Source organism: Ixodes scapularis, unplaced genomic scaffold (assembly GCF_016920785.2).
Source record: "Ixodes scapularis isolate PalLabHiFi unplaced genomic scaffold, ASM1692078v2 PGA_scaffold8__174_contigs__length_109621045, whole genome shotgun sequence".
NCBI lineage: Eukaryota > Metazoa > Arthropoda > Arachnida > Ixodida > Ixodidae > Ixodes > Ixodes scapularis.
In genome coordinates this window covers 40,951,001-40,976,398 of record NW_024609883.1, presented here as the reverse complement: position 1 = coordinate 40,976,398, position 25,398 = coordinate 40,951,001, and the positions used below count along the sequence as shown (strand labels likewise).

Here is a 25,398-nt window from a genome sequence, read left to right as displayed (position 1 = left end):
AAAGGTTTACCAAAAGTCATTAATTTGCAGCATTGTTTTTAGAGCAAACTACAAAGGGAGACTACAAGGAAAAACCTGTGCAGAATCTAATGCAGGAGCATATAGCTCTCCATTTCACTCTATAAAAAACGTAAGAGATTGCACATGTTACAGTGCATGCAGTGCAAACACGTAACGATAAATGTACCCTGTAGGTGCAGCCTGTGAGCGCCCCGGCAGGGGAGCACCAAGGATCGAAGGATGCGGGGGAGGCGTTGGACGAGGAGGCGGAGGGGGCAGATCAGGAGGCCTCAGCCGGATGCAGCTCTGAGGTTCCGCGGGTGGCTAAAGTGTGGCGCCACAAGAAGCTTTCGTACGTCTATTCATAAGTCTTCATAGACCCATTCATTCGTTCCAACCCAGACGTGGTTCTCAGTCTCACCGCTGCAGTTTTGAGCGCCGTGTCGGGTAAGTTATCTTCACCACCATATAATATCAGCCTGCGCGCTTACATCCAATCATGGGCGTTCAGGGAGAGATCCGGTATCGACCGTTATTTTTGTTTGATCTTCCGGAGCGCGTCCGGGCGAGCGGTGTGCGACGTGCGCGAAACCGAAACACTCGAGCGCAACCGAGACCTTTGGCGGTGCGCGCTAGATGTTTCTTTCAACCAGTTCGGCGGGATGGCTGCTGTGTATGGACACTACTGTGCAGCGAAGTGGTGCCGGAACACAACGAAAACCGCTGACTGCAATTTTTTCCGTCTTGTGACGGACGACAGGTCAGACAAGAAACTTCGAGCGCGCGATACTGAAAGAGGTGAAAGCGTTAACTTATGCGCGCTACTTTTCTTATTTTCTATTTTCTTTTTCAAATAGAGCCAGTAAATGGATCTGCGACTCAAATCGCCCAGAATTCAAGTTGTTGCCTCTGAGCAAACTCCGCAAGCGTAGTCTCTGCGGCGAACATTTCGCCGCGTCTGCCTTCAGAAGTTCAAGGAGGACACGACTCCGGGATAATGCGTGCCTATCTGTCCTGGTGCAATGATGGAAGTGCCATTTGACCTTTTGGAGCATGCCTTGTAGCAGGCACCTTTGTTGTTTTGGAGAAGGTAGTGGCCCTTTCGGAGCAGGGTCCGGCATATGTTGGCATATTACTTGAAAATGAAATAATGCTACATTGCTATATTAAGCTCACCTCTATTATTGGAACACAGCGCCTGTCGCCTTTTTAAGACAGGATGATATATAAAATTCAACAAAATAAACACAAATTTTTTTTTTTTAAATAAAGTTTATCTGCTTGTCAGATGAAAAAATACAATTAAATATGTCACACTCAGTTCTGATGGCACAGGATATTCAGTTTCATCGGCCTGCACTTCTTTTAAGGTATCTGCAGCAGCATCTAACGACCCTCACTGTTGTGGAATGTTTTAGTTCAGATTAGAGTTGTTTTTCGGGCAGCAGCTTCAAATATTGCGGTATCTGATATTCGCTTCCAAAATTCCGATTCATTTTCGATGTGCTGGCGAAGTCACGAACGGAACACGGCGCGTTAACCCGTTGAGTGCGCTCCTTGGCATGCACCGACGCGCTGCAGAGAAGCGACACCCGCGGAGCAGACACCGCACTCGCGCGAGTCGCGCAGTGCTTTGTGCTCCGAAAAGAACGGTGAGGCTTTACCAGCACTACATCCACCAAGAGTTTGGTGCAACTACTATAGGGAGTATTCACTGGTGGCCATATCCGTGTGCGCTGCTGCTGAGCGCGTGCTGACGGCGAGCTTCCGCAGTCCTTTTGAAGCGTGCATTTAGCACCATCAAGGTTGCCGGTCTTAACAGGCTATTAATGTGAGCTCGTTCTGAGCATGCGCTCTAAACAGCACAAACAAATATGGCGCCCAGTGAATACTCCTTATACTTCGTTTCAGCTTTGGTGCGAGCGCAGCCGAAGCTACAAGCGCGCGCATGGAGCCCCTAACGGTGCCCACACTGCACGAGCCCACGCGCGAGTCAGGAATGCACAGAGCATATGGCTCGCGTTAGCTTTGACTTCGCTGGTAGCTAGCGCACCGGAACAGGGCGCGCCAACATTAAAAACATACACAAACTCGGCCTTTTTTTTTTTATAGCCTGCTCAGTGCGATGGTTCTTCACTTAGCCTGTGCGGCTTTGGTCTCGGATGTTGGTAACGTTGTTCCTTTCAATGATGATGATGATAATGCACCCTCGCAGTTTCGGTTTGCGTAACAGTTCGGTGTTGAACAGTTGCGCGTGCCAAATACCGCGGTACCGCCACGCGCTCTGATAAGACTTCAATTTTTATCTTTTATTGCTACATCTCGTCTTGGCGCAGGCATGGAGCCATTCTTCGGTAAAATTCCAATTTGGCGCTACATGTAGCACGGTTGCGTCCTTGGCGCAATTTGGCGCAATTGGCGCAGCACTTCCATCACTGCTGGTGACAAATCCATTATTGAAAGCCCTCGCCTCTCCAGGTGAGCCGGTTTCAAAATGTTTAATTAATGTTTGTAGGTATAATAACGCCCGTCCCCACGGGCGACCCCGCCCGTGGGGACGGGCGGGGTCGCCGCCAGGGGGCCGGAGCCTATATATTAGGTTGCCGCGCCCCCTTGGGTCAGTCGCTGGGTTGCCACCAGACCAGTACCCCAGCGAAGCAGGTTTCCGTGTCCGGATAGACCCCAACCAAGAGTGGCAGACCCGTCCGGACTTGCGTGCGTGTGTTTTACACTCGCCCTCCTGCTCACCTCATGCCACCTAAGCAGCCAGCCCAGCCCCAGACTGGAGACGAACACACAAGTGATGACGACCTCCCGGACCCAGTTACTTTTTCTGAGATGTTTAACGAACACTCTCACCGTCTCGAGCAAGTGCTCGTCGAGGATCGCGCGTCGTCATTACGCGATCTACGTTCGCTGCTGCGTGAAAACAATGTCGAAATGGCAGCTGCCGTTGCCGATGCCCTCAGTCGTGCATGCACCCTCCCCGCTGGAGCTTCCCAGGCCGTCCCCCCCCCCCCCCCCCCCCCCCCCACCCAACCAGCGGTCTCCGCCGCCGCAGCTGGACCCGTCTTCCCCCCAGCATTCTCCGTTCACACCCAGCCCGCCTTCACCAGGGCCACTACCACCGACGCCTGGCCGCCACTACATCCCGGAGAGTTCCAGCCCAGTGCAGCAACCCAGCACGCCGCCGCTGGTTTCCCTGCCAACTTCCCCCCACACTTCGCCCCCCCCCCAAGGCCTTCCTACAACGCCGGGGCGTTTGTATCGACTCAGCCCTCCATCGCTGCCCACTCCGACCCTGGCGCTGCCCATCCTGCCAGACAGCGAGTTTTCACAGTCACGGATCCTGCAACGCGACGGGACATCGCGGAGGCGTTTATCTTTGTCCAGCAAGTCGCCAGACACTCACAGCAGATTGGAAGGCGTGAGATCCAGGAGCTCCAACTCCTGGAGCTCTTTGTGGACATCTGGGACTGCCGCTGCATCGGCCTTCCCCCCCGCAGCAGGCTCAGAGTTTTTGATCGGGTGCGGCTCCTCTACCATGTGGCCTTGTCCGGGTGGGGAGCCGCACTCGACGGCTACGCCGACCACTCCGTGACCTATATGCTAGGACCCCCCCGCACCCCGAAGAGTGGCAGCTCACCGCAGCGGCTCTCCCGACCGCTCCGTCAGCCCACCACGTACCACCCGTCCTAACACCCGGTCCCAGCCACAGGCCCCCAAGTCCCCTCGCAAAAACCCACCAAAGAAGAAGTGAGGTTCCAACCCTTCTCCCAGGCTTCCAGCCCCCTGCGGAATGCCTGACCCTCCTTGACACAGTCGATGCCCTCGAGACGGCCTTCCCCGTCCACTCGACGTAGTCCTGGGAGACGCCAAAACCGTGGCCGTCGTCGTCGACGGAGTTCCTACCCTGGGACTCCTACAAGATGTCCTCCTTCCAGAGGACCTCCTCGCCCAAGCACTACGGGAGGCTGGCGTTCCCAGTTTCTCCAGTCCACCACACCCAACGGGATGGCCTTCCCTTCCTGCTGCGCCTACCATGGACCTTACCGGTCCGACCGGGGCCTTCCCCCGGTCGGCGTCGCCCTCCCCCTCGGCCTCCTCCGCTTCCGACTCAACAACCGACTCTGAGGTGGCCGCGGACTTACCAGAGGACGACAGTTTGGCGGATGCGGCTCTCCGCATACTTCAGTGGCTCCAACTTCACCAATCCCACCACCCGCCAGATGAGGTCAACGAGGACACAGACAACGACAGCCGGCGGCCAGCGGCCTTCCCGCTCTTGCCGCCCTACCCACCTGTACGACCCAGCGAGCGCATCTCTAATGTCAGGTGGGATACCCTCGCAGAGACTTTTGGTTACCACACCCCGTTTAACCCGGCGGCGCTTCATTTCTTCGCTCGGAAGCCCTCCGTGTTCAACGCCCGCCCCCCCTACCCGGACCAACTTCCTGTGCTCCGCTTAGCGGTGGCGTCGATGCTCTCTGCAGGGATCATCGAGGAAACAATTCGCGGCCCTTTTTTGTCCCCGATTCAACTCGTACCTAAAACGTCTACCGCATCTCGGTTCGTTCTTGACTGCTCGCACCTGACGGCCTCGCTTCCGAGCCCCAAGTTTCGCCTTCCCCCCCTTCCGACGGCCTTAAAGGCTGGTCCCCTCCCCGCGAAACCCGTTTTTGTCAAGTTCGACCTCAGAGATGCTTTCTATCACTTTGGATTAGCACCAGCTACCCGCGCCCTTACTACTTTTCGCCTCGACGGCCGTTATTACCGCTACACTTTGTTACCCTTTGGAATACGGCCTGCGCCCTTCTTCATGCAGTCGCTCGCGACCGCCCTTACTCGCGAAGCTCGTTCCCGCGGGTTATGGGCGTGGTCCCATTTGGACAACTTTTTGTTTGCGCATCCGGACCCCGACTTTTTCAAGCTCCAGTTCGATCTTTTTCTCGATCAACTCGTTCGCGCGGGCATCCGTTTGAATCCAAGCGACTCCACGTTTGCCCCTTCGAGCCAAGTGAAGTTTTTGGGCTTTTTTCTGGATGGGGCCTCCGGCACCATCAGCCACACGCCTTCCAGGCGGCAAGACCTCCTTTTCGTCCTCCGCGCCCTGCGCCAACCCCAGACCCGCAAGGTCTACCAGCAAGCCGCTGGCTTTTGGGGCTTTTATTTTTCTTTGTATTCTTCGCATTTCCACGCTCTCCGCCCCTTACATGTTGCGGCGGCTACCGGCGCCCCCCCGTCCCTTCCCTGGCTTGAACTTCTTGAGCATGTTGTGCAGTGTCTCCCCGTCGCCGTTCCCTTTGATTTTATTCCTGTGGAACGTGACATCTACGCCGACGCAACTTCGTCCGGCATCGGCATCCGTCTTCCGCAAGGAAACATCGCGGTCATCACATCCCAGCCCACTCCGATCTACGTCCGAGAACTGTGGGCAGTGTTGCTTGCCCTCCTGCTGGCGCCGCCTCGTACCAGGGTCGTGACGGACAACCGCGCCGTCTACCAGGCACTCACCAGAGGACAAGGCCGCACCCTTGCACCAGCGGAAGCCCTCGCGGCTACTGTATTATTGCTCAATAAAGCTGGATGGGTCGGGTGGGTGCCCACTGACCAGAACCCTGCCGACGGCCCCTCTCGCCTCCACCGCACTTTAATTAGTTTTTGTAGGTATAATAATAATAATAATATACTTTATTTTCTGGTAGTGTCCAAAAACGGCCACGAAGGCCTACTTATTGGTACACTATAAACAAAATCACAATCACATTAAAGATGCATTTCTCTGTTGAGGCACGAATAATAGCAATTTTCTTCCTTTTAAAATTACGTGCGATAACACGTACCTTTTTGAGATATGAGCCGCTAGTTGGCCGAAATAGCCGTAATAAAGGCATGATATGATGCATTGCTGCACAAAACTGAGACTATCACAGCGTAACTGAGGAGGTATCTGCAATACGCTTAAAGGTTTGCGACACCCACGTGAGAGGAGGCAGCCTTGATGGGCCGATATTGCGCCAAATGATAATTATAAGGACCGCCAAAATTTAGAAGCTATAATCATACTTTCTATTTATTTTAGGGTTCCTCGCTCCTAGCATTCGCCTAACTGGTGCGTCCACCGCCTCCACTTTAGGTAAGAAAAATGCATTGTTAATAGTAGCTGCATCTCGTTGAAAATATTATCGAATCTTTTGTTGGTTTGGCGCACTCTTAATGTAGGAACGTGTGGAATGTTCAGTCTATCTTTTTAATCAATCGGCCATCGTTGCTGAAGTGTAATTAGTAGGCAGTCCATATATTAATATATTTATTAAACATTGCTTTAATTATTTATTACAGATGCACCTGCAGCCCCAGTTGAGCCAGGACCATCACACCGCAAAGACCAAGGGCTGGGAGACCAAAAGCTGTAAGACCCCATCACATGTAAAGATGGCTTAAAGTGACGTTTAATTCGCTTTTTATGCGAATGGAAATCAAACTATCGTGCTTATCCTAATATCTACTGCAGGTGTTCCTGATCAGGCTCTGACAGACTCTTATGCACAGGAAGAGCTCCGGCCCCTGCCTGGTAAAAAAGAAATTTATTACCCTTAATTGGCGATGGTTGCTCAATTTTATTTCATAAAGTGATTGTGAGTTGTGAACTATTGATCAAACATTCTACTCGATATAATTCACATATGCTCCTGCAACTCACAAGAGAAAGGGCCATCTTCACTGTTGCGCCAGCTGTGAGGAAGATGCATAGCAGAAAGACAGTATCATAAACACGCTTCTAATATTTATAATTTCCTCTATATGCTTATGGAAGTCACGAACGTTGTTTCTCGTTCCAATATTTATTCCAGATGTTCCTGCACAATCATCAATGCAATCTTTCTACGCAGGTGAAGAAAAGCGTCCCTGCTCTGGTGAGAAGCAACTTAGTTTGATGAATTGGCAATGCTCGATTATATTGTAATATGTAATCCTGTATCATACAATATGTGTCAGACATTGCTCAATAATTTTCACAGGTGCAGCTGCAGTCCCAGGTGATACGGGGGCATTCCCCGAAGAAACCCAGGAAAAGGAACCAGCCAAATGTAAGCAATAAATTACAGATTTTTCTCACACTTTTTTTTTCTGCGCCTTCCTCATTCCTATATTAATTTCAGGTGTTTGTGTGCAAACTACAGAAAACTCTACTGCACAAGAAAAGCCACACTGCAAGCTGGTGAGACGCAAATTGCAATAAGAATAACTGGGAATTAGTGCTGACTTGCATTTATTTAAGGGCATTATGAGTACAAATTAATAATTTTGGTCTGCATGATTACAGCCTACCTACTGTACATGCCAAGGCCGAGTTTCAAGTAACGATTGGAGCTTTGGCCAGGATTTGGTCTTTCTCCTGCTCCAGCACGCAGCAGCAAAAGAAACACTCCTGCAGTCTGGCAGATAAGGGGGACTAATGACATCATTTACATTTTTAAACATGGTGGCATTGTTGAATGGGTGGACTGGAGCACCTCGTGATCATATATTATTTTTAATGGAAAATAAATCCCAGTGGCGTACAGTCTGTAAGAGTGTACACCACTAACGCAGTAGGAGCTCTGCTTTAAGCGCAGTCTTGCCACCCTTGACGACACAAAGATTCATGTGCAGCCAAAATGTGACTGGCGATAACAATTGCGTGCTGGAGGCGGAGATTCTACCGCATTGTTATCCTGTCTCCGACTGTTATCACCAGTTTTTATTTTTCTCTTTTATCACCCTTTTATTGATAGGAAAATGGACAACACTGATAAAAAAAAATTGCACTCAATATCTTTCGCACGTGACCTGCGACTCAAGAGGAGGCAGGGCCATTTTCACAGCAGCACCTGCTGCAAAGGATATGCACAGCAAAACGGACCCACCACAAACAAGCTTCTGATATTTATAGCTACTTTGTGAACATAATTCCCAATGCTATCTCACTTACTTCAATATTCGTTTCAGATGTTCCTGCGGAACCCACACCAGACCTCAATCACGCACAACAAGAACAGCAAACTCAACCTGGTACGATTCAAGGCCTCAACTTTCAACATTGAGATAATCTTTATATCAATTGCATTTTAGGACATCTTGATGTGTTTTTTTTTTTTTTTAATTTGACTTCCTCTAACAGCTCCCCCCCAACAAGCTGACACGGAAAGCGTGGCCTCAAGTACGGCTCCAGCTGGCCACAGTACACCCCAAGTAAGGCAAGGTGGCAGGCAAAGAAGCGGTACACGCCCCGCACACAGGGCACATTAAAGGAAAACAAGAGATCGACTGCGGAGGAGTCGTTTCAAAGCCACAAAAAAGACGGACTTCTCTCACCTAACGAGGACTCGGGTTATTCAGTGTACTTCCTAATTCCTTTCGAAAAAGGCTCTTGAAATTTTCAAAATTCAAATGCACCTGCAGCCAATGCACAAGTTTGGGCGAAGGTGGCCTGATGAGTTCAAGCCTTTCGCACTAAACCTTTACTTTCATAGCCCCAGGGTTTACAAGTACCTCGCCAGATTTATGAGCTTGCCGTCAGTCAGGTCACTCAAGAACTGGCTGTCTCGCATTGCCATGCACCCAGGGGTCGTTCCGACCCTCATTGAATCTGTCATAAACAAAATTCAGGATTGGCCTCTAAAAGATCGAGCTTGTATCCTTATGTTTGACGAAATTTCTCTCAAGCAAAATCTCTTCTACGAGACAAAATCTGACCTTGTACATGGTTTTGCAGACAGCGGTAAAGAGAGAACTGCTGACGTGGCAAACGCTGGTCTAGTTGTCATGCTGGGAGGTATTTCTAAGCCCTGGGTGCAGCCATTGGCATTCACTCTTTCGAAAACAAAAGCCTCGGCAAATTGCCTGAAAGATTTGCTGACCGACATCATTGAAAGGTTGAGTGCGGGAGGAATCTTCGTGAAGGCCATCGTGTGCGACCAGGGGGCCAGCAACTTCACTCTCGCAGGCTTGATGGGTGTCCCAGTAGATCATCCTTTCTTTTCTGTCAATGGCACCCAAGTGTACTTTCTTTTCGACACCCCTCACCTTCTAAAGTGTGCACCCTCACCTTCACCTTCTAAAGTGCAACCAGGGGGCCAGCAACTGCACTCTCGCAGGCTTGCTGGGTGTCACAGTAGATCATCCTTTCTTTTCTGTCAGTGGCACCCAAGTGTACTTTCTTTTCGACACCCCTCACCTTCTAAAGTGCGCACGAAACAACCTGCGGAAACACGACCTCAAAATTGGAAACCAAATTATCAGATGGAAATACATTGTTGAGCTTTACAAAAACAAGCACCCATTGTGGCTACGAATGGCAAAAGAATTAACGGACCGGCATGTTTATCAGACCCCATTCGGAAACATGAAGGTAAAATTTGCTGCGCAGGTTTTTAGTGACACAGTTTCCCTTGCTCTTGCCACCCTCATCTCCCTGCATGAGCTGCCCCCCGAAGCCCAGGCCACATGCGACTTCTTAGAACAAATGAATAAAATTTTTGATTCGCAGAACAGCTCAAACACGAAAGCTGAAAAACGCAAACAGGTTTGCTCTACATTCCACATCCGGCCTCATTCATTTTCTTCGCACAAAAAAGCACCTGGATCTCGCAATGGCAGTTTCAGTGGCCACGACGGCCTCACACAGTGAAAAGATGGCAGATTACCATCAATGCCATCCTTTCACTGTGGGAAGATCTTAGCCAAAACTTCGGGTTTGAATACCTTTTGACTACACGACTGAACCAGGATCCGCTGGAGAAAATGTTCGGCATGATCAGACAGCAGCATGGATGCAATGAGACGCCCAATTCATTTCAGTGTGTGGAAGGCCTGAAGCACATTTTCCTCGGAAAGATGTTTCAGCTTTCCAGTAGAGGAAACTGTGAATCAGACACTTCCGCACTACTAGTCGAATTGAGGCGTTTCCCTGCATCCACTGCAGCCAGTCACCAGCCAGAACCATTACTTGTCATTGACAGTGGCGAACTTGAGTTGCCCCCTGATGAGCCAAATTTTACCATTGTGGAAGAAAATGTCCTTTATCACTTTGTCGGGTACTTGGTTCAGTCATTCCTATAGAAGAGCTCGTGACAGCTTTGCCCAAACTTTTTGAAGGCTTCAAGTGAAAACCTCACATCAGAAATTCAATTTCATTCTTTGCTTGAGGCAAACGTGCCATGCTCGATGTTTGGTTCATTCTCCACTCCTTTTAATTCGTTCTTCGATTATTTCAAGGCTCTTTAACACCTTTCTTTAAAGCACAATCAGGACCACATTCACATGCCAAAGGTTGTCGAGCGCCTTGTACATGTCCTAGAGTCCCATTTAGAACATCAATTTTGCTCCAGGGCTCGCGCAGTGCACTTCCTCAGTCTCTATGGGAATGTGCGCTTGCGCTGGCACATTCGAGACTTGAATCGAGAGCTCCTCACGCTTCACGCCCCTAAAAAACCTGAACAAAGGAAGCGAAAACAATTATCGGCTTAATTGCCCTTTCTTTTTTTCTTTTGCTACGGGAATTTTGTTACGGCTTGTTTGCATCTTGCTCGAGGTGTGAATTTTTTTATTCGGTGTGTGCAACCTGCATGGTGTGTATATTCGTTACTTAAAATCCTGTAGATACTTCCCTGTATATTTTATATGGTCCTTTAAAGGTTCCTTATTCATTGGGACACATGCATTGTATAAAAAAAAACAAAAAAACTTTCGAATGCTGTGCACCACTGCACTGGAGTTTTGGGATCCTTTTTCGTAATTTATATCGTCTTGTAAATGTTTTATTGAATGTCGTGGGTTTCAGCTTAAATATATTAGATGTGCTATTTGTGAAAACTGCTTGTTTAAGACTTATGCAGCAATTAAGTAAAAGTGTAAAATATGTAAATAATAATTGAAAGATGGCGAGATGTCAGTGAACGCAATTATTTGTGTATGATGTCACATGTTACATGTTTATATATCTATGCTCTTGATCTCACCATAAAGGTGAATTATTCATTGTTTATGTATTCCCGTAAATTTCCTCTAAATGCTGTAAATACCTGGGTATTCTTAGAACGTGAAATAAGTTCAAATAAAATGCGTCTGATCCAATCTTCCGGTTTTTTGACGTTTCCTTGGCGAGACTGTGCGCAGTGTGCTTGTTGTTAGGCATCGATAAAAATACAGCAAACACAGATGTCCGCAACAAGCGACGTCCGTGTTTACAGAGTGAAAAAGCGGTGCTTTAAACAGGCGCACGCTCGCGCGCCGTATGCTAAATCTCAACATGCATCACCACCCATCATCGTACACGAACGCGCGATAAACACACGCAGAAGAATGGATAGTTGGGCGAGTTGGGAATTCATCGTAGGAAACAGCGCAAAAAACAGACGGGGACGAAGGAGAAACACACGGGACGAGCGATCGTCCCGTGTGTTTCTTCTTCGTCCCCGTCTGACTTTCGCGCTGTGTCCTACAATAAAACACACGCATGCAAAAAAAAGAAAAAAAAGGAACGACCGATAAAAAGGAAAAAAAAAAGACAGGAGAGGGGGGAGGGCAAAAGGGGAGAAAAGTGAGCAGGCTGATGATGGTGATAGCCGTTCGCTTTAGTGGCGCCGTGGCGCCATCTGCAAGTACTTTACAACCCAGACCTAGTTCGCGAGGCTGCCGCAGCGCCAAGCGGCGCTAGTTTCGCCGTACCATGGTGGAAGCTACGGCTGCATCCGGCTGGAGGCCTCTACCTTTATGCGTAGGATACTTTGATAGACTAATGGGCACTAAATCCGTCAGCAACATGAACATGACCACACTTATAACTGATCTAAACTATGTAATCCTGCAGACATGCCACAGCCCCGAGCAAAGCAAGCCAGGGTTCAACCAAGGCTGCCTCGTCGAGTCCCTCGAGTCTCTCAACAGGAGCGGCGGAATGAGATGGCCTTTTCGGCCGTGGCCAACCAACGGCGCCTGCTCGAGGCTAACGAAGGCCGAGATACAAGAGACCATTGTTTCCAGGAACAGGTAGTGTTGACAAATCCCTGAAGCACAGTAAAATCATTAAATACACGCTTACTTCACACATAAGCTTCCAATAGTTGGTGTCAGCAAAGTCTTAGTAACCTCTATGAGAGGTTAGATGTCAGTAAATCTGCAAATCATGCTTCAGATCACGCTCGACATGGGGCAGCTCCTGGAACGGTTGGACCAGCTAGCGCAGAACGTAAGGCAGCAGACGAACAGCATGAACAGGATCACACGGAACGACCAGGACGGTGTCCTCTCCATGCAGGAAAGCGCTGCCTTCATGTGAGAGGTCATCCTCCTGCTATCCAGCCCTCTGTGTCAGCCTCAGCCTCAAGCCCAGTCCTAGGCCCAACCCAAGCCCAGTCCTAGGCCCAACCCAAGCCCAAGCCCCAGCCCCCGGCCCAGCCCAAGCCCAAGCCCGAGGCCCAGCACCTGGCCTAACATCCTCCGGCGGACGACAACTAAGTGTGCACGACTTTACTTTTTTTTTCTAACATTCCAGGGGATGTTTTTATTATATAATTATTATTGTATACAATAATTTAATCGACAATGCCCCAAGTAACTGCAATAAAATATTTTATGACCTGTTAACGTATGTTCCTTGGAGAATGTTGTAATCTTTATATTTTGTTGTATACCACAGCGCCTCAAGTGCCCGCAATAAAATCTTTTATCGAACTGTCACATCAAAATCTCAGAAGTTTGTTTTCACTTGCACATACAGTCTTGTACTGCAATGCGTAGTACCATTTTGTGTAAGACACATTTTCAATGTTTACAAAGATTTTTGTCGCTAAAAGAATATCTCTGTCACAGTCTACTCATATGTGTATCCTCTTTGTAAACAATAATAATATATCAAAATTATATCGTCACAAAAAATATATAAAAATGTGGCACACCTCGAAAGGGAAAACGGAATGGCGCAGAGGGTAAGATGAGACCATTTGAAAGGAAGCAAAATGATTTGATCCCAGGTTACTGAGTCATGCCTGTTACACAAACCAATATCCAATAACGCATTAGGAAATACATGACGTAAATTGGGATTAGAGCCGGCAGGGATCCCAGCACGAGTTCACCGTGCTTTTTTCGCATGCATGTGACAGTCCTGTCGGCACTCTGCTTTATCAGTAGAGACGGCTTTGGAGGGAGTGGCCCATCAACGATAACATCAAGCAGGTGGATCTCCATTGACTTCGCGGCGAACGTGACCATGACATCGACGATTCTGCATCGGGGGGCGTCCTTCCGAGTTCCTGTGGCTTCCACCCCTACTGCAACAAATGGACTATCTCAGTGGCTTTATAAGACGACCGACGCTACCAATTTTTTTAGGAATTGGAACCGGCAGTGATCCCAGCATGAGTTCACCGTGCTTTCTTCGCATGCAGGTTGGTACTGTTTTTTACTCTAAATATTATCCTAGAGTTCGTTTTTACCCGCCGGCTCCACCCAAAAAAAATTTTCCTAGTGGCATTTACACGTTGTAAGCATCATTGTTTTTATATACGCCTTAGGCTTTCGAGAAAATTGGCATTTTGAGTATGGTTGTTATTGCTGGTGGGTCATGCCGAATTGAATCGAGGCCTTCCTACGAAGGCTGAACAGATGGCCAATATGGAATCAATGTTTATGAGCTCAACTGCTAGCATGAACAGGGCTACAACACAACTTTCCAGTATTCAAAGTAAGCAAGAATTTGAAAAGAAACTGAACACCTTGATTAAGGGCAATGACCACTTAGAAAAACGAGTTGATGGTTTTGAAGGGTTGACCAAAAATCTACAAGCACAAATTGATGCTCTTGATAACCGCAGTCGAAGATGCAATCTGGTGTGTAGGGATCGCTTGAGAATTTTGTCGTTTCCTGGAAACTGAGTGAATCGACCTTCAACCGTTCGGATGGGGGCACCCCGACGGCTCGCCCCGAGGATAGGGGGATGAGCGGCTTGAGCCCTTTTTAATCTTTGGCCCGGGAAGGAGACAGACATTCTTGCCAGTCTACGCGAGGTAGTGGCACCCTCCCCGGCTTTGTCGTCACGGCGCGTTCCCAGTGACGGCTTGTCTGGTCGGGAGACTGCTACAGCAAGGTTTTAGCGATGAGGGGCGCCGGCCTGGGTCCACTCGGACTCCATTACACTTTACTCGCTAACTTCGAAGGACACGGCGTTAATTTGTTTTGACGCGGCGAAGTGGAGGGTGTTTTCTCCGTAAAGTAGTAAAGTATCGCCCCGATTGCAGAGTTCCCCAAGGGGTTTAGCATTGTTTCTCTTTTTAGAAATGGGAAATAACGAGTTCGGTGGCCTTTCTATGATTGGTGGAGGACCCGCTGGCACTGGAGCCAATAGAATTGTATAATCGTCCTGATTGGACAGGCCCTGTGTCAGCGGGGAGTTTTCTCGACCGCGCTGGCGAGAAAACGCTGAGTTTGGACAAGCCCGTGCGCGCATAGAGTAATATAGTAAACGTAAAGAGAGGACACTGAAGCCGATTCGCGGCCCAGATAGTAGGATTCATACCCTCCGCTACGTGGCGCTTTTCCGTAATTTGGTTAATATTAATTACAGCTTTCTCTCTGAAACGTATTTATTTTCTAAATTTTTATGCTTTAGAGTTTTTTAAAGTACTTAAAACGACTAAATAGTGTTAATCAAATACGTCACAAAAACCACGTGATGAATGGCGCCTGCCATGGCCTGTCTGCTTGCACGCCGTCACCTCTGCTCGTCCGTGCGGTCCGTGCTTCGTTCGTCCGTGCCGTACCGTCCGTGCCGTCCGTGCCGTTCTTCTCCGTTTTATGCTACAGCGTGTTCGGTCGACTTTGCTTGAAACAAAGTGACGAATGACCGCCGCGTGCTCTCATGCTCGGCGTGAGTTTGTAGAGCTGAGCGGCTTGATATGGCTTGAGCTTCTCGTGTTTCCGTCGGGCTGCCTGGACCTAGATTTTTAAACAAAAGGTAAGTCGTTTTGCTCATTTGTCTCTCGACTGTGTTGTAAAGCTGGCTTTTGAATTTGCTGAGTCTGGGTTGCCGTCCGACGCCCCTCGGGCAGAGCTTTGTTCATGCGTGTTCAAGTGCCATCAGACATCTGTGGATTGCTGTTGAGAGGACTTATGCCGTCATAGATTGAAGTTAATTCACTGACTAAAGCTGGGTCGACAGTCGTTTGCAGTGCGACGAATTCGGGGCAAGGTGTCCATTGAGTCATATTGATATTTTGACATGCATTCTTTCAATGGCGCGTCGCTGCTTTGATTTATCACATAAAGTACGTGCAAAAGAAGCGAACCAGCGAACGTCGCTCAAGCGAGCTACATGACTTGTGTGTACCGCCATACGAGCTGCAGTATGCTGCAGTTACGACGACGAACACATGCATAGAATTTCGGGGGAAAAAACTGCGAGACGCAGTATCAAATTTAGATATTTAATAAAGTTCCCAAGCAGCATATATATCCTATGGACGTCCACGGGACATCCAGGATAGGACATCCATGGAACTTTCGGACACTCTGAGAATGTACGGAGGACTATTCAAACATGGTTCCCACTACATCGCTACATCACCAAATGGAGCTCGAAATTTAGGTCTATGGTTCGTTGACATTATTTTCTATGTAAGAAAGCAAAATTCAAAATATTGACGGCCAATTTACCAGAAACAGTAGAGGTAGATTAGTCTTACTTATTTTGGCCGTACCGCTGTACTATGCTTAAATTCCTGTTTTACTCTTAAGGATGACATTCGAACGTTGGGTAAAACCAGTCAGACGTCACTTGAACACTTGGTTGGAGTGCTGTGGCATGGCACTCTAGACACTGCGTTCGATTATGATGCATGAAGATTGCGTAAACTTCACAAACTTCACAATATTTCTTTCACCCGTCTGTGTTAATACGTGTCATGGGTTTATTGTAACATTGCGTCATGGCAATATCTTGTGACATTGTTTAAATCTCCATCAGTTTATTTTTTCACCAGCCGCTATTGTGCTACCTTCCGTTGAACTAAAGGAACGCGCCATTGGCTAGGCTTCAGTAGATGTTAAACTCTCCCTCCCCCGCTGGCCCAGATTATGTCCTACGGAAGTTACTGCTGCGTGGTCTGGTGTGCCAACAATGGGAAAACAAAGAAGCCACATGTCAAGTTTTTTCGAATTCCACGTGACCCAAGGTACGTATAGATTCTAAGGCAGTCCTTACAACATTTGATCGAAGCATAACATTTTGAAATGAGAACTATGGTCCGTTGCAACCTAAGAACGAAGGGCGAGGGTAAGACGGGCCGGGGAGGAGGAAGCAGACGGAACACGAAACGCTAAGGAGAGAAGGAGGTTTCCCCTTTCTTCTCCAGCGTTCCGTCTGCTCCCTCCTCCCCGGCCCGTCTTACCCTCGCCCTTCGGCCTTAGGTTGCAACAAACTATAGCAAAAACGATTTCTTCCATGTCACTTTGGTTTATGGACACCAATATCTTTCAGCATTTTAAGGTTATCTTGCCTCGGGCCTAAATTGATTGCATACCCTGGTGGGTATGCAATCTGTTTGTTTAGCTGTATTGCACTGTACAGTAGCATGAAGAAGAAAAACAAACTCTTCAGAACGTGAACACTTTGCTGAGAGGTGCCATACCAAACGGCAGTGAAACATTAAAAACAATTGAGGCTCATATATTTGGAGTTTATTTGACCCTTACAGTATGCGTAACCTTGGTGGTATATACAATGTTCTGCAGGTCAAAAGCATGGCTACAGTACGCCAGACGTCCTGAGCTCCTAGGAAAGACAGCCAAGGAGCTCTATGAGGGGTATCGCCTGTGTAGTGAGCATTTCACAGCCAAGGACTTTTTGGATCCTGGGAAGACAAGGCTGACAAAAACGGCTATCCCTACGGTTCGGCCGCAAATGCTTAGGCCATCTGTAACAGCCCAAGGTAACATAATCTTTATTTGAAGTCTGTACGGAGTTCTGTTATATTTTGCTTTTAGGCAGCACCAACTCTACGTCACTGATGCCAGCTGCCAGCATGCTGTCAACGATGCTTGACAGTCTCCAAAGTTTTAATCTGATTTAATTAGTTTTTATTATTAGTTTGTGCTTAAATATTTTATCTAATTCATTTAGCATTTTTGTACATTATCCCTGTAATGTCCCTGCGCATACTGTTGCCCATAACCAATATCCGTCCCAGTTTGTTGGAAAATTGTTTTAAAGCACAAGGTCAGCTGCATTGAAATACAGTAATTTGTGTCCTGCAATCAAGAAGGGCAGTTCTGCCAGTGCAGTATGACTTCTTACAGGGCATCCTAGGTTTGTAGCATACAATAGTGATATAAATGAAAGATAAGGCAGGTCAACGTTCCCCTGTTCATATCCAATTCGACAAGAGGACTCATGCCGTCTGAGTCATCTTCCTGACACTCATGTTTACAAGGTTAGCTTTAGTTGCCCATGCTGTTATGTTCTCATACATTAGCATACCGGGCCGTTAAAATTTAAGATATTCCGAGATTCCTAAGTGCCTTTTCAAGACCCGCCGGATCCTGTGTTTCGCCATTGATTAATATTGCTTATGGTGAGATTATTTATTTTTAATTGGCGGCTCATATCTGACAAGGAAGCCCTTTTCAGAAAAGCCAATAGCGGAACCAAGCCCCGGGGATGTTCGATTGGAGGGCAGCAGAACGTCGCCTTCAACAGCTGCTCATGGTGAGATCATTTATTTCAAAACAGGGGCTCATACCTGACAAGCAAACATCTTTCAGAAGGGCCGATGGCGGCACCAAGCCCAGGGAATGTTCCAATGGAAAGCAGCGGAACGTCACCCTTGGCAGCTGTTCATGGTGAGATCATTTCTTTTAAAACAGCTGCTCATAGCTGACAACCAAACATTTGTCAGAAGAACCGGTGGCGACATGTCCCTGTGACGTTCCATTGGAGGGAAGCAGAACGTCGCATCCCACAGCAGCTTCTGGTGAGATTATTTATTTTAAATGAGCGGCTCATATCTGACAAGGAAGCCCTTTTCAGAAAAGCCGATGGCGGAACCAAGCCCCAGGGATGTTCGATTGGAGGGCAGTGGAACGTCAACTTTGGCAGCTGCTCATGGTGAGATCATTTCTTTTAAAACAGCTGCTCATATCTGACAAGCAACCGTTTTTCAGAACAACCGCTGGCGGCACCAAGCCCCGGTAATGTTCCCTTGGAGGGCAGTGGAATGTCACCTTCAACAGCTGCTCGTGGTGAGATCATTTATTTTTAAAACAGGGGCTCATACCTGACAAGCAAATGTCGTTCAGAAGGGCCGATGGCGGCACCAAGCCCAGGGAATGTTCCAATGGAAAGCAGCGGAACGTCACCTTTGGCAGCTGTTCATGGTGAGATCATTTCTTTTAAAACAGCTGCTCATAGCTGACAACCAAACATTTGTCAGAAGAACCGGTGGCGACATGTCCCTGTGACGTTCCATTGGAGGGAAGCAGAACGTCGCATCCCACAGCAGCTTCTGGTGAGATTATTTATTTTAAATGAGCGGCTCATATCTGACAAGGAAGCCCTTTTTAGAAAAGCCGATGGCGGAACCAAGCCCCGGGGATGTTCGAATGGAAGGCAGTGGAACGTCACCTTCGGCAGCTGCTCATGGTGAGATCATTTCTTTTAAAACAGCTGCTCATATCTGACAAGCAACCGTTTTTCAGAACAACCGATGGCGACAAGCCCCTGTGGTATTTCACTGGAAGTTACCAGCGCGTCACATTCCATAGCGGCCTGTGGTAAAATAAATCTCCTACACAAATTGGGTTTATGCAAACATTCGTATTTAACAGTGACACATTTTCCAGAGCAAATGGGGATGGCCAGCTCTCCTGGCCAGCTTTTGGACCACAGCACTCCATCTTCGTCTGTTGGCTATTCTGAATCATCTGGAACCTGTGAGTATAAATTGACTTCTCTACAGATTTAAGCACTGCAAAATTGTGTTAAGTACCTCTGCATTTAGTATGCACATTGCTTCAAATTAGGTGACATTATTTGTCACTTCATTTTTGTGCTGGCCTTAATAACTTGGAACATCACTACAGGGCTCTAGGTGACGGGGAACATAAGCTTTGAAGTGTGGCACCGTGAAATGCTCTGAAAAGGGGTGGTTTCCTAGTAATCTGTGCTTATTGTAGTAATTTGCCAATCCTGTTACATACAGTTCTCATCTTGGATGACCCTGTTGAATGTAGTGATTGACTACGCGATTATTCAATATTTGAAAGATTCATCAATTTATGTTAATACAGTTTTTGTGGTGAAATTATTGCAGCTGAAAGACTAAAAGCTAGTTTAATTTTTTTTTTTTTCTGATAGCAGCCATTTGTGTATAAACAGTGGTAACAGAACATGCGGAGCAAATGCCCACTCACAATTTGGAGATAATCATGAAAAACGCAGAGAGATGTATGCTTCTTATGCCCGAAAGCAAAATTGCAGAACAGCCAAAGGTTGGGGGGAAGGGGAGTCACCACTTTGGAGGCCCGTGCACGTGTCGAGCTTCACCTTTTACATTGGTGTGCTTGGAGAAGCAGCTGAAGCGGATGAGCATTTATGTTAGGTGGGTGGGTTTTTAAGTCTGGAGTTGGACATTGATACGTGCTTTGTTTATTTCGCAAACGTTTCGAAAGTGGCGGGGGGGGGGGGGGGGGGGGGGGGGGGGGAAGGGGGCACATATTGCAGCATGGGTAAGTGGTCGGTATTTGGCGGTATCGTTTCTGTCGGGTTCTACTTTTATCATTTTTTTGTAGCCTGACTTATGTGCTTTCGGTATTGTTTTGGCAGGCTCTGGTCGTTCAACACCTGCTTCCGCCAAGCTCTCAAGGAGGCCCAGGGACGTCATAAAACGCCTACAAGCAAAGGTTTCCAGTTACAGAAAGACAATATCAAGACTGCGCAAGCAACAGAAGCAAATGCCTCAAACAGCTGCCGAAGCACTTGAAATGGTGCGTCCGTTTGTGACAGACGAGGTTTTCGGACTTATCTTGTCACATGTAAAATTAGGGCGCAAGGGACGAGGAAAACGGTTTCCACTGTTGCTCAAGAAGTTTGCTTTGCATCTGAACTTTCATGGCCCACAGGCATACCGTTTTCTATCGTTACATTTAACGCTTCCCACTCAGCGTTCACTGCGTAGGTGGCTGTCGAACGTAAAAATGACTCCTGGTATTATACCTGGTGTCATGTCCTCCATCGAATCTCAAACGCGGTCTTGGAATGCACGTGATCGTGTCTGCACCTTGATTTTTGATGAGATTGTTTTGAAGAACTTGACATACGACCCTGCACACGACATTATCCATGGATTTACAGATGACGGTGTTGAACGAACCTCGAACATTGCAGATAGAGCCCTGGTTGTTGTGCTCTCTGGAATTTCCAGGAGGTGGGTTCAGCCCCTCGCATACACTGTTGGGCACACTTCAACACCGTCTTCTGTTATCCGGAGCCTCCTGATTTCTCTCATTCGAGAGCTTAAGACTGTTGACTTCACTGTGAAGGTCGTGGTCTGTGATCAGGGGGCTTCAAACGTAAGCTTAGCCAACCAACTTGGTGTATCTGCTGATAAGCCATTTTTTGAAGTCGACAACGAACGTGTTTACTTTATCTTTGATGTTCCGCACCTCATCAAAACAACAAGAAACAATCTCCAAGCCCACAAACTTTGCATTGGGGATGAGGTCATTGAATGGTCCCATATTGTTGAACTTTATCGTTCTACTCATGAGATGAGGTTGCGATTGGCTCCAAAACTTACTGAGAGGCACATTTTTCAAAAACCTTTCAGTAACATGAAAGTAAAGCGTGCCACACAGGTCTTGAGTGCCTCAGTCTGTCTTGCCATTCTATCCCTTGTTTATGCCAAGGAGCTTCCTGAGGCAGCCATGGCTACAGCCTATTTTTGTGATAGAATGGACAGACTTTTTGATTGTTTAAATAGCTCGCAATTCAAGAAGATGGGGCAGAAGTTGCGTCATGCAATTTTGAAAGGAGAATCCGAGATACTCGATTTCCTTCACCAACAACTCGCATGGATTTCAACATGGAAGTTCCAAAGTAGGAGGCAGCCACAAACCACCATAGGGTGGCAAGTTACAATAAGGAGTGTCCTCATGCTCTGGGATGAGCTTTCAAACAGCTATGACTTTAAATTCTTACTTACTCGACGCCTGCAGCAAGACCCACTGGAGAACATTTTTGGGGCAATAAGACAAATGCTGCGCTGCAATACAAACCCAAATGTGAATCAGTTCACCTCGGGACTGAAACACATCGGGATAAAAAAACTGTTCAGACTCTCTAACAATGGAAATGTAGAGGATGAAAAGGCTGACCTCCTCAAGGAGTTGCCAATATTTTCGCACCATGAAAGTTCCATTGCAGACAATGTGGAATGTTTTCCAGTTGATAACTTCCCGCCACTAGAAGATATTTCTGAGCTGGCATCAGACATCAGGTCTAATATAATTGACGACTCGTGCACTTACTACGTTGGAGGCTATTTGATCAAACTTTTCCTTGAACAGACAACCCGCAGCTGTGGCTGTTCTAAGCTGCTAAAGGATGAGTCTGACAACTTGACCAGGCCTCACCAGTATTGTCTTATGCTTAAAGCATACCACGTGCCTGGGAAACTCTTCGGAAACCTAGTAGTACCATCACAGGCTGCCTTTAACTTTATTCAGAAACTAGAAAATCACTTTCTTGCCGTAATAGAGAGTGTAGCGCATGTTCGATGAGTGTGTGCTGCCTTGTATCACACACTCTCAGAGCTGGGTGGTTTCAGCCTTTGCTCAGAGGAGTGTCACAAAAGGTTTTTAAAAATGTTTTGCCGAATACGCTTGTGTTGGCATGTTCGGTTTCTTAACCGGAACTTGGACAAAGTTCGGTTACACTCTTCGGTTGCTAGTAAGCAACTTGATAAGTTTAACTGTTAATAGCTTAATAGCGTATTAACAGAGGCGGTTGCCAAATCAAAAACAGAAATTGCTTATTAATTGGGCAGTGTAGCTTGCACTCCAAACATGTGTTTTCTTTATTTCCAGGAAATGTGTATCACGGCCCCCTTACACAAATATTTATCCACTTTCTGCAGAATTTCTATAGAAAATAGTTTATAGAGGCATAGATGTTTGGAAGAAAATGTGTCCACTTCTGTACCCGTCTATATTTTTTTGACGTTTTTTTTTTCTGAAGTAATACTCCTGTCCTGAACAAATGTATTTCGGGGAATGTTTAGGGACGTTGAATCATGGTTGAATATCTATGGTTGAATCTTGTCAGATTCCGAATAGAGTTCTCATTGTTTTTTTTTTTGTTTTTTTGTAATGGCTTACCCGCAGCGAGTTTCAGGCTATGCCATTTCGTGTGTTTTATATTAGCCGGTAATTTGGAATTTGTACTATCCGGTGTGTGCTTCGCCTGGTAATGATAGCGATGTCTTGTTTATTTCTGCACTTACTTACCGTGCCCGAGTCGGCGTGAAGGTGAATGGATCATTCAGCATGTTCCCTGTGGAAAGCTTTTGTAAACTTGACTCCGCTAAAAATCTATTACGAAGTGTACGATATGCCGAACTCCTTCATACTCATTTATTTTTGTGATTATCTATTTCTTATAAAACATACAGAGCTTCTGAAGTAAAAAATGTACATATGAATGTGGTCCAATAAAATGTTTTCAAACCACTTACTGTTGTTGACCCCAAAACCTCCCAAAATGCTCCACCAGCCAGGAGTCAATGTGGCGATTATGTACTTCAATGTGTTCAATAAGTTGAACTTTTATTCGACACATTACACATTTTGCAAAACTTATATCGTATATTGCAAAACTTATAACATAAAAACAACAACAAAAAAAAGAATCGTCGGCTCCGGAGCCAAGGAGCTCCCGAGAGCCTAGCGAGGAGGGAGGCGAGAAGGAAAGAAAGAGAGAAAAAGAGAAGGAGAAGGGTACCAAAAAAACCGAAACAAAAATGCCCAAACCGAAACCGAAACTAACTTGACCGGAACCGGAACCAGATTGTGTTTCATACCGTCCGCTAAGAGCGCTAGTTGTCACTGCTCTATCTGGGCCGCTGAGGCGTATGGCAGTGTCCGCTCTTTACCTTGTGTATATTACTCTATGGTGCGCGGAGCAAGTTATCTCCCGCGGTCCGCCGGTCCGCGTAGCTTTGTCCATAGAGTTATTATAATGTACGCTAGAGGTTCAACTGGCGCTAGTGTGCTGCTGCAAATTGAAGCAGACAGCAACCAGTCCGAAATTGACTTCCGGTAATGCATTTCTACGGGAAAAAGCGAGTGCATTTTCTCGCTGCGCTCGATTATAAGAGCAAATATCACGAATATTTCGTACGTACTAGGCACATTGGAACATTTCTCAGTCACGCAGACGAAATAATTGGCCAGTTATGGCGTTTTTATTTGAAATTCGTGGCATGAAAAACGGTGCTAAAACCGCTTCGTACATGTATTTAAAGTGCACTGCCGGACACTGTTAGCGCGAACACGGCGTCGGAGCTTTCCACCATGGGTGATATATGTGTCGAACAAACGAAGGACGTGGAAAACCAAGAAAGACGGCAAGAACTACGACGTAACGCTGGATAAGTAACTTCTTGTGCATGAGGCGATCAAAATTAATTGAAAGACACGTAATATAGTCCGATTCGTACTGCTTTATTCTTTCTGTTTATGAATAGGTGCGAAGATACATGTGTTGGGTTCAAATCATCAACCGCACGCTCTAAATCTTTGCAAATAGGGACAAGTTAGAGAACAGGTGCTCGATAAAAACTGCCTGACATAGGAAATAATAAAAAGACACACCTTTCGAAGCCCACGTACTTTATTTTTTGCATTTGAATGTTTTTTAACCGATCGTAAAGATGCACGACAGAGTCATTTTCATAGAGTGTCAGGACGGGCATATTAGCAATATATAAGCGCCACCGGAATGCTAGCGAACCTTGAACGCATTATATATTCTTTTCGATCGTTAGTTTGCTTAGAATTGTCGCTCGTTTTTACATACCAGCCATGGAACAGAGGTTTGTGCCTGAAATATAGCGAAGATTAATATCGTTCAGTGGTAAAGAAAAATGCTGTAATTAAAGCAATTACACTTTTACAATATTAATAAATGTACATACTATCCGGTACAACCGAAATAATAAACATTATTCATGTTATTTTCCGGCGGAGAGACACAATTCACGCGAGTTTTCCCATAGGAATGCACAGGAGCATGGCAAAAGTAGACTGGTTGCTGTCTGCTTCAATTTGCCTCCCGGAAGTCGCGTAGACACTAGCGCCAGTTGAACCTCTAGCGTACATTATAATAACTCTATGGCTTTGTCGCGAGCGACGAGCAGTTTCTTTGAGCCACACCGTGCGCGGTGGGCATTTTGCGCCGAGGCGCGGTTTTTTTGGTCTTTTTACTGAAGTGAGCGGACAGTAGAGTCCTGTAACCAAGTTTGCTGTTGACGTTTCAATATATTTGTTTTTATCAATCGTTGCTCTCGACTTTGAGCGTCTTTCCTCGAGGCTCCGCCACCACCAACGAGCAAGAAGCGACCATCCAGCGCGGCAGTCCACGATCACCCGGCCCTGACCTACGACTTCTAGGAAGGACCGGGACAAAACAACCTGGTGACCCTCAGGGAGGGGCACTTTCTTTACTTGGTGTTTTACGGCATAGATGATACGAAGAGCAATGAGACATGGGAAGAATCGAAGAACCATGAGCTACAACTCTGCAACGATAAAATGGACATCAACCCCATTTCGATTCAAAGGGCAACATCGGGTTGGTCAATATAGAGCGAATGAGAAAAGGGTAATTATTCTAAACCTTGTGTCGTGGAATGAAAAAAAATAAAGTATATTGCCCTCGGGGTTCAAGTTTAAAAATACCAACTACAGTGTCTCAGAGGATTTTAGGAAAGCATATCGCGATAAAAGACGTATGTTATGGGATTTTTCAAAAGAAATAAGGTCAAACAAGGCTAACAAAGTCTTTCTGTCGTACGATAAGCTGATCATGAATAGGGAAGCGTATATATGGGGCACTGAAAAAAAGAAGGCGGTCCTCGTGCATAACAATAGACATGTAAGATCACAAGAGTGACATGGCCCTTTCGCACATACAAGTTCCGATAATGTTTCCATATCTTCAAATGCTCGCCCGACGGTTATGCTGACAAACTTAGGCAGTTTTAAAAATAAAGTAGACGAGTTTTTCTGCTTAATAGAGGCAATACAGCCATGCGTAGTTATGGGCACTGAGTCGTGGCTCGATGACTCTGGGCTTCATTGCG

General features: G+C 46.9%; 3 long non-coding RNA genes and 1 pseudogene across 4 annotated transcripts; all 4 read left to right on the top strand.

Annotated features, from left to right (window-relative positions):
* Nucleotides 1–662: 662 nt before the first annotated feature.
* LOC115325405 lies at nucleotides 663–7,947 on the top strand (annotated as a pseudogene).
* Nucleotides 7,948–14,768: 6,821 nt separating this feature from the next.
* On the top strand, nucleotides 14,769–16,904 carry LOC120848268. Its single transcript, XR_005717642.3, has 3 exons — nucleotides 14,769–14,999; nucleotides 16,115–16,215; nucleotides 16,775–16,904. It is a non-coding gene; the product is annotated as an uncharacterized LOC120848268 (long non-coding RNA).
* A 908-nt stretch (nucleotides 16,905–17,812) lies between these two features.
* Nucleotides 17,813–18,775, top strand: LOC121833377. Its single transcript, XR_006076657.1, has 3 exons — nucleotides 17,813–18,012; nucleotides 18,603–18,680; nucleotides 18,737–18,775. It is a non-coding gene; the product is annotated as an uncharacterized LOC121833377 (long non-coding RNA).
* On the top strand, nucleotides 18,097–18,518 carry LOC121833376. 2 transcript variants are annotated; one of them, XR_006076655.1, is made up of 4 exons: nucleotides 18,097–18,146; nucleotides 18,203–18,280; nucleotides 18,338–18,415; nucleotides 18,472–18,510. It is a non-coding gene; the product is annotated as an uncharacterized LOC121833376 (long non-coding RNA). The 2 variants fall into 2 exon arrangements; XR_006076656.1 differs by having other exon boundaries at nucleotides 18,105–18,146; nucleotides 18,475–18,518.
* Nucleotides 18,776–25,398: the final 6,623 nt, after the last annotated feature.